We start from the raw sequence: 9,346 nt of genomic DNA on the forward strand, positions 1-9,346 counted from the left end.
TAATGAGGTTAGACCTTTTCTGTACCCCACATAGAACGCTTAGCTCACATACAAAAAATTAACTCAAAATGGATCAAAGATCTAAACTTAAGTGCAAAAACCATAAAAATCCTAGAAGAAAATATAGGCGAAAATCTTCATCATATTGTATTTGGCAATGATTTCTTAGATATGATACCAAAAGCACAAGCAACAAAAGTAAAAATAGATAAATGGGACTTCATCAAAATAAAAAGTTTTGTGCTTCAAAGAATACCAGCCACAAAGTGAAAAGACAGCTCACAGAATGGGAGAAAGTATTTGCAAATCCTACATCTGATAAGGTACTTGTACCTAAAACATATAAATAACTCTTACAATTCAATAAGAAAAAGACAAATAGACCAATTGAAAAATGGGTAAGGGGCCAGGCACGGTGGCTCATGCCTATAATCCCAGCACTTTGGGAGGCCAAGGCGGGTAAATCACTTGAGGTCAGGAGTTCGAGACCAGCCTGGCCAACATGGCGAAACCCCATCTCTACTAAAAATACAAAAATTAGCCAGGTGTGGTGGCGTGTGTCTATAATCCCAGCTACTCCGGAGGCAGGAAAATCACTTGAACCTGGGAGGCTGAGGTTGCAGTGAGCCAAGATTGCACCACTGCACTCCAGCCTGGGTGACAGAATGAGACTCTGAGTCTTCAAAAAAAAAAAAAAAATTAGGCTGAGTCTCCAAAAAAGAAAAAAAAAAAGAATTCTGATACATACTACAACATGGATGAACCTTGAAAACATTGTGCTAAGTGGCCAGACATAAACTATAGTCACATATCATATGATTCCATGCATATAAAATGTCCAGAACAGGCAAATCTACAGGGAGATTAGGGACTGCCAGGGGCTAGGCACACAGGGGAATAGAGAATCACTGCCTAACGGGTTTGGGGGTTCCCTTTGGGGTGATGAGAATGTTTTGGAGCTAGATCAAGGTGATGCTTGCAAACATTGTGAATGTACTTAATGCCACTGAATTGTACACTGTAAAATGGTTAAATGGTAAGTTTTACATTGTGTTTATTCTACTACAATTTCTTTTTAAAAACTGAGCTTATTATTTTTTCTGTTTTTTCCTTTTGAAACAGGGTCTTGTTCTGTTGTCCAAGATGGAGTGCAGTAGCACGATCATGACTCACTTCAGCCTCGACCTCCTGGGCCCAAGTGGTTCTCCCACCTCAGACTCCCAAGTAGCTGGGACTACAGGCCAGCACCACCACACCTGGCTAATTGTTTTGAATTTTAGTACAGATGAGGTTTTGCTATGTTGCTCAGGCTGGTCTGGAACTCCTGGGCTCAGGTGATTCACACACCTCAGCCTCCCAAAGTGCTGGGATTACAGGTGTGAGCCACTGTGCCCAGCCTACTTTTTCTTCATTTAACTTCTCTTACTGTGTCTTCATCTCAGGTAACAGCGTGATCATCTACTCAGTCTCCCAAGCAAGAAACCTCTGAGTCAGCCTGGACTCCACCCTCTGCCCTTATCCCATGCAATCCATGCATCACAGTCTTCCAGAAGCCTTCCCCTCCTCTCCATTCCCTTTGCTTCCTTCAGGCTTTCTTTGTCTCTCACCAGGACTCAGCAGTGTCTCCTCACCCTTCTCGCTGCCTCCACTTTCTCCTCCATTCAATGCACCCTCCACCTTGCCTCCTGAGTTTGTTTCCTAAAAGAGCAACCTCAAGACTCAGCTGCTCTGCCTGAAGAACTCTGCTGCCTCCAGCAGAAAGCTCCACCTTTTTTTTTTTTTTTTTTTTTTTTTGAGACCGAGTCTCGCTCTGTTGCCCAGGCTGGAGTGCAGTGGCACAATCAAGGCTCACTGCAAGCTCTGCCTCCTGGGTTCACACCATTCTCCTGCCTCAGCCACCTGAGTAGCTGGGACTACACGCGCCCGCCACCATGCCTGGCTAATGTTTTGTATTTTTAGTAGAGATGGGGTTTCACCATGTTAGCCAGGATGGTCTCGATCTCCTGACCTCATGATCCACCCACCTCGGCCTCCGAAAGTGCTGGGATTACAGGCGTGAGCCACTGCGCATGGTGAAAGCTCCATCTTTTGAAACAGATATGATCCTCCAGCTGGGGCGCCGTAGCCTGTAATCCCAACACTTTGGGAGGCTGAGGTGAGAGGATCACTTGAGCTCAGGAGTTCAAGTCCAGCCTGGGCAACACAGCAAGACCTCCACTGAAATTCAAAAAAATTAGCCAGGCGTGGTGGCTGTAAGAATTAAGGAAAGAGAAGAGAAACATGAAGGGTGGCTTGACAGTCATCAGGGATAGGTTTATTTTGAATAAACCTGAGAGGGGTAGCTGGCAGGGTTAGGTCAGAGCCACCCTCTCTTACAGACTAAGAGTTTGTAAGGATTCAGGGTGGGAGAGTTTATCAGAGGCTTGGACTGCTTCTGTGTCTCTTTGTTGTACTTATGTTGTGTTTATCTTTTTTCTGCAGCTACAGGCATATCCCCTGAGTCTGCTTTTAACTTCCATATCTTAGTTCACCTGAAGGGAAGGAAATGTGCTTATTAAGGCCCATTATTTTTTGTTTGTTTGTTTGTTTGTTTTGAGACAGTCTCTCTCTGTCGTCCAGGCTGGAGTGCAGTGGCGTGATCTCAGCTCACTGCAACCTCTGCCTCCCACATACAAGGGATTCTCCTGCCTCAGCCTCCTTAGTAGCTGGGATTACAGGTGCACACCACCATGCCCGGCTAATTTTTGTATTTTTAATAGAGATAGGGTTTCACCATGTTGGTCAGGCTGGTCTGGAACCTCAGCCTCCCAAAGTGCTGGGATTACAGGCATAAGCCACCGCGCCCGGCCTAAGGCCCACTGTTTTACTGGGGCCCATTGTATGAGAGTGAAGTTTGGCAGGTACCCAAGAGACTTTGCCTCCACCTCCCTCTGTACCCAAACTGTCTTATCTGTGTTTTACTGTCTGCTCTTTCTGTCTGCTTGTAGTTAGAAGTGATTTCCTTGAAATGCATGAGGCTAGAAAGGGAGCTGGAACTTAAAGTGGTGGTGTTTGTCCTAGATGACGGTGCTCCTGCTCCATCAGTGGCATATGGCTATAGTCCCAGCAACTTGGGATGCTAAGGCAGGAGGATCGCTTAAGCCTAAGAGCTTGAGACTGCAGTGAACTGTGATTATACCACTGCACTCCAGCCTGGGCGACAGAGCAAGATCCTGTCTCAAAATTAATGCATTATTATTATTAATTTTTTGAGACAGAATCGTGCTCTGTCGCCCAGGCTGGAGTGCAGTGGCAGAATCTCTGCTCACTGCAGCCTTTGCCTCCCGGGTTCAAGCAATTCTTCTGCCTCAGACTCTCTAGTAGCTGGGACTACAGGCGCGCACCACCAGGCCCAGCTAATTTTTGTATTTTTAGTAGAGACGGGGTTTCGCTGTGTTGGCCAGGCTGGTCTCGAACTTCTGACCTCGAGTGATCTGCCCTCTTCGGCCTCCCAAAGTGCTGGGATTACAGATGTGAGCCACTGTGCCCAGCCTACTATTTTTTTAAGAGATCCTTCAAAACCTGACCTTAACCCTCCTTTCCAGCATCAGCTTTCATTTTTCATTCCAGTCACATAAATGTCTCACAATTCTACCTACTCCATACCTCCATATTTCTGGCTGGTCCAGCTCTCTCTTCTTTCTGCCTTGTACACATTTTCTCTTTCTTCAAGACCAATTTCAAAGGTCACAGCGTCTGTAATGCCTTCCCCCACTCTCAGGATTGAGCTCCCATTCCCACTGAACCTCAGCGAGTCTCCGCCCCTCACAGTACATAGCACCCTGCATGTTAACTCTCTTGTAGAAAAATCCATCTCCTTTGTTTTTTATTCATTTGTTTATTTACATACAGAATCTCCCTTTGTCTCCCACGCTGGAGTGCAGTGGCGCAATCATAGCTCACTGCAGCCTCCACCTCCTGGGCTCAAGCGATCCTCCTGCCTCAGCCTCCCCAAGTAACTGGGACTACAGGCATGTGCTATCGCACTCGGCTAATTTTTACATTTTTTGTAGAGGTGGGGTTCTCACTATGTTGTTGCCCAGGCTGATCTCAAACTCCTGCCCTCAAGTGATCCTCCCATCTTGGCCTCCCAAGGTGCTGGGCCAGGTGCTGTGGTACCATGCTAGATGGTATGTCACAGGTAGCCAGCGGTTCCTGGTAGTGACTATATTCAGAATGGCAGTTACAAGTCATCAGTTTCTTCTGCAGCAAGCACAGGGGCACAGGAAGACAGTCCTGACTCCAGGGGCTAGCACCTGTTGGGGATTCTGGCATGCCAGGGCTAGCTCCACTCCTAGGGAAACTATATTGTCAGACAGGGCAACTGAGGCAGAAACCTTGGCCAACAGAGCAGAGAAGAGGAAAGGCAGGGGTCTGGTGGGCATCAGGGTTTCCAGGGCTCATCTCGGCAGTTAGAGGAAGGCAATGGCTTTTTGGAGAACAGAGTGAAGGACATATTGTGTGGGAAATGTCAGGGATGCGGCAAGGGAGGTGAATTAGTGGGATACAAACTCCATCGCTTAGCCTAAAGCTTTTCCTGGTCTTTCCATCTTCACTGGCCAAAGCAGCTGTCATACAACTGGGTCCTTTGCTGCTATGATTCCAGGGCTGGAAGGGTCCTTAAAGATATTCCAGCCAACGCCCTGGGTAATGCTGGAATTCCTCCTAGACTTTAGGCTCGATCCACACACTCCCAGAACTAGTAAAGCCCTCAGAGACCTGAGGACCTGGTATGCAGGGCCCACTCTTGCCTCCTCTGGGGGAGTTTTCCCCACCGCCTCCTTTCTTTGCCTGGTTCAAGTCCCAGCTCCCAGAAAGAGGTCCATACCTGAGATATCTCCACTTCCTCCTCCTCCAGAGCCAGCTTAAAGTCAGGAGGTGGCACAAGGCCGCGAAGCTCCGAAAGTCCTCCAGATTCCTTTGTGGTCAAGCCAGTTTCATTCAAATGAACCTTGTTCCCTGAGGATTTGTTCGTGGGGGAGTTATTGTGTACTTGATCATAGTTCCCATGGCTACCGGCTCACAGTGTGAAGGGAATGGGCATACATCCACGTCCTCCTGCAAAATTGGGATTTGACCTCATTTATAACCAAACATGCAGCAGGCAACCTTGCAAATGACACAGCATAAAGAGAGTCCAGAGAGTTCTGAAAGACTTAGTAGAAAAGAACGTTAAATAAAATGGTACATGTGGAAGGATGTGTTCTCTCCCTGGTTCAACTTAGGTGCATAATAGCTGTTCATAGCAGTATTAACCTTGACATTCAGAAGGGAGACCATTCAACTGAAAGGTTGCAAATTGGCAACCCTCAGCCGGAATCTCACCCATAGACCTATTTATCCAATTTCAGAGTACTATGGTTTGAACGAGTCCCTCAAAGCTCAGGTGTTGGAAAGTTAATCCCTGATGTAATACTGTTGAGAGGTGGGATCCTCAAGAAGCCATTATAATGGATTAATGCCATTATTTCAGGAATGGGTTTGTTATAAAAGCAAGTTCAGGCCCCTCTCCCTCTCTCTCATGCTCTCTTGCCACATGATGATGTCTCACCAGAGGCAGCTCCTGTATCTTGGACTTCACAGCCTCCAGAACTATAAGTCAAATAAATGTCTATTGTTTCTAAACTACGCAGACTGTGATATTCTGTGATAGCAACATGAAGTGGACACAGAGTGCTTAAAACTTGTTTTGAGTCAACTTTAAAAAAATCAGTATCTTTCACTGAAAAAAAAAAAAAATCCAGGCCCAGTACAGTGGTTCACACCTATAATCCCAGCACTATGGGAAGTCGAGGTGGGTGGATCACGTGAGGCCAGGAGTTCAAGACCAGCCTGGCCAATATGGTGAAACCCCATCTCTACTAAAAACACAAAAATTAGCCAGGTATGGTGGCATGCACCTGTAATACCAGCTACTTGGGAGGCTGAGGCACAAGATTCGTTTGATCCCAGGAGGCAGAGGTTGCAGTGAGCCGAGATTGTGCCACTGCACTCCAGCCTGGGTAACAGAGTGAGATCTTGTCTCCAAAACAAACAAACAAACAAACAAACATCCAGATTCCAGTGTCAATGTCCTTCTGTTAAGGGCTACCAAGAACACACTTAAAAGAAAGTTTTAAAACAAAGTTGGGGGACTGCGTGTGGTGGCCCATGCATGTAATCCCAGATCTTTGGGAGGCTGAGGTGGGAGGATTGCTTTAACGTGGGGGTTTGAGACTAGCCTGGGCAACATGGTGAAACCCCATCTCTATAAAAATTACAAAAAATTAGCCAAGCGTGGTGGCATGTGCCTGTAGTCCTAGCTACTCAAGGGGGCAGAGGTGGGAGAATCACCTGAGCCTGGGAGGTTGACGCTGCAGTAAGTCATGATTGCAGCACTATACTCCAGCCTGGGCAAGAGAATGAGACCATATCTCAAAAAAACAAAACAAAACAAAACACACAAACAAACAAAAAAACCCAAAACAATGACAACAAAAACCCAAAACAAAAAAAGTCAGTTTTACGGACTCATTGCAATGAAGGAGACCACATAATATGGGGAACCACAAGGCATCTCAGAAAGAGGTGTTGAAGATGACTTAGACCGGGCACGGTGGCTCCCGCCTGTAAGCCCAGCAATATGGAATACCAAGACAGGAAGATTGCTTAGGCCCAGGAGTTCAAGACCAGCCTAGGCAACATAGTGAAATCCCACATCTAATTAAAAAAAAAAAAAGACTTATTGTAGGACTTATGCTCATGTCATGTTTCAGGAGAGGATTCGAGGCAAGAGGGTTTGCTCTGGTTTAGATGCATCACGAAGGAAGGGGTAATTCTTTTTTTTTTTTTTTGAGACGGAGTCTCACTCTGTCACCCAGGCTGGAGTGCAGTGGCACAATCTCGGCTCACTGCAAGCTCCACCTCCCAGGTTCACGCCATTCTCCTGCCTCAGCCTCCCAAGTAGCTGGGACCACAGGTGTCCGCCACCACGTCCCCCTAATTTTTTTTTGTATTTTTAGTAGAGACGGGGTTTTACCATGTTAGCCAGGATGGTCTCGATCTCCTGACCTCGTGATCCGCCCACCTCGGCCTCCCAAAGTGCTGGGATTACAGACATGAGCCACCATGCCCAGCCAGGAAGGAGTAATTCTATGTCTGAGTATCTTAATTTTCAACTGAAAGGTGGGAGAAAGGAGCAGTACTAAATAGTTTGGACAATGTTCTTGTTTTTGTCTGTGTTCAGACATCATGAGTACACAGTGGCCTTGTTTTTGTCTGATCCACCACAGTCATAGAGTGGCCTTGTCTCTGTCATGGTGTTCTACAAAACTGTTGATGTTGGCTGGGTGCAGTGGCTCACGCCTGTAATCCCAGCACTTTGGGAGGCCGAGGCAGGTGGATCATCTGAGGTCAGGAGTTTGAGACCAGTCTAGCCAACACGGTGAAACCCTGTCTCTATTTTAAAAATACAAAAATTAAGCCAGGTGCAGTGGCTCATGCCTGTAATCCGAGGTTACATATCCTCCCCCACCTCCCCCCTCCTCTCCCCTTCCCTCCCCTCCCCTCTCTCCCTCCCCTCTCCTCCTCTTTCCCCCTCCCCTTCCCTCCCCTCCCCTCTCCCCTTCCCTCCCCTTCACACCCCTCCCCTCTCTCCCTCCCCTCCCCTCTCCTCTCCCCATCCCCTTCCTTCCCCTCCCTTCTCCCCCTCCCCTCCTCTCTCCTCCCCTCCCCTCCCCTCCCCTCCCTTCTCCTTTGCTTTCCAAGACAGAGATTTTTTTTTTGCTCTGTCGCCCAGGCTGGAGTGCAATGGCACGAACTCAGCTCACTGCAACCTCCGCCTCCCAAGTTCAAGCGATTCTCCTGCCACAGCCTCCCAAGTAGCTGGGATTACAGGCGCCTGCCACCATGCCCAGTTAATTTTTTGTATTTTCAGTAGAGTTGGGATTTTGCCATGTTGGCCAGGTCACCTGATCTCAGGTGATCTACCCACTGCGGCCTCCCAAAGTTGCTGGGATTACAGGCCTGAGCCACCGCGCCTGGTCTACATCCATCCTTTTTATATTGACTTTGCCTCTTACAGACAAATGATATTCAAAATACTAGACAAGAAGACACCGTAGAAATGAGTGTAGAAGGACAGAAAACAATTGCACCAAGGACAAAATAAATACCTGATCAGATAACCAAAAATCCAGCGTGGGGGCCTTATTCCAGGAGTAAAAAAACTGAAAAACCAAATAAACCCACTGCTTGGCAGGGCATGGTGGCTCATGCCTATAAGCCCAGCACTTTGGGAAACCAAGGTGGGAGGATCACTTTGAGCTCAGGAGTTTGAGACCAGCCTGGGCAACATGGCGAAACCCTATCTCTATAAAAAAATATATAAAAATTAACTGGCATTGCCAGGCACGGTGGTGGCTCACGCCTGTAATTCCAGCACTTTGGGAGGCCGAGGCGGGTGTATCACCTGAGGTCAGAAGTTCGAGACCAGCCTGACAAACATGGAGAAACCCCATCTCTACTAAAAATACAAAATTAGCCGGGCGTGGTGGTGCATGCCTGTAATCCCAGCTACTCAGGAGGCTGAGGCAGGAGAATCGCTTGAACCTGGGAGGTGGAGGTTGCGGTGAGCTGAGATCGTGCCATTGCAGCCTGGGCAACAAGAGTGAAACTCCGTCTCAGAAATAAATAAATAAATAAATAAATAAAATAAAAAGTAAACCCAATGCTTACGGATATCAACAAAATATCAGAACGCAATTCAATTAGCTCCGAACCATCAGTAGGATGGCACCTCAGAGACATAAGCAGTTTCAGGTGTACATACAATGATGAGTCAAGGGTCCCAGTCCCAGGCAGTGAGGGCTTCAGCTGAATCTTTGTTGCTCCTCCATTTCTGATAGTATCTTCCAACCAAGGACCACCAGGAAGTACCTGTAGTTGAACAACGGCGGCTGAACAACACGGATATCTCAGCAAGAGCATGTGTGAAAGGACTTATTACAGGATTGGAGCTTTCGTTAGGGGACTTCTTAGGCAGGTTCAAAAAGGGGGGCATTTGCTCTGGGTTGGATGCTATCAGGAGGTAGGGATAATTATTTTTGGTTATCTTAATAATTCTTATCTAGCAGATGGGAGGAATGAATCAAGCTAAAACTGTACTTAGTAAAGCAGCAGCAGTGGCCAGGTGCAGTGGCTCATGCCTGTAGGCCCAGCACTTTGGGAGGCCAAGGCGGGCAGATCACTGGAGGTCAGGAGTTCGAGACCCGCCTGGGCAACGTGGTGAAACCCCATCTCTACTAAAAATACAGAAATGATCTGGGCA

The sequence above is a fragment of the Chlorocebus sabaeus genome, chromosome 5 (assembly GCF_047675955.1).
Source record: "Chlorocebus sabaeus isolate Y175 chromosome 5, mChlSab1.0.hap1, whole genome shotgun sequence".
Classification (NCBI taxonomy): Eukaryota; Metazoa; Chordata; class Mammalia; order Primates; family Cercopithecidae; genus Chlorocebus; species Chlorocebus sabaeus.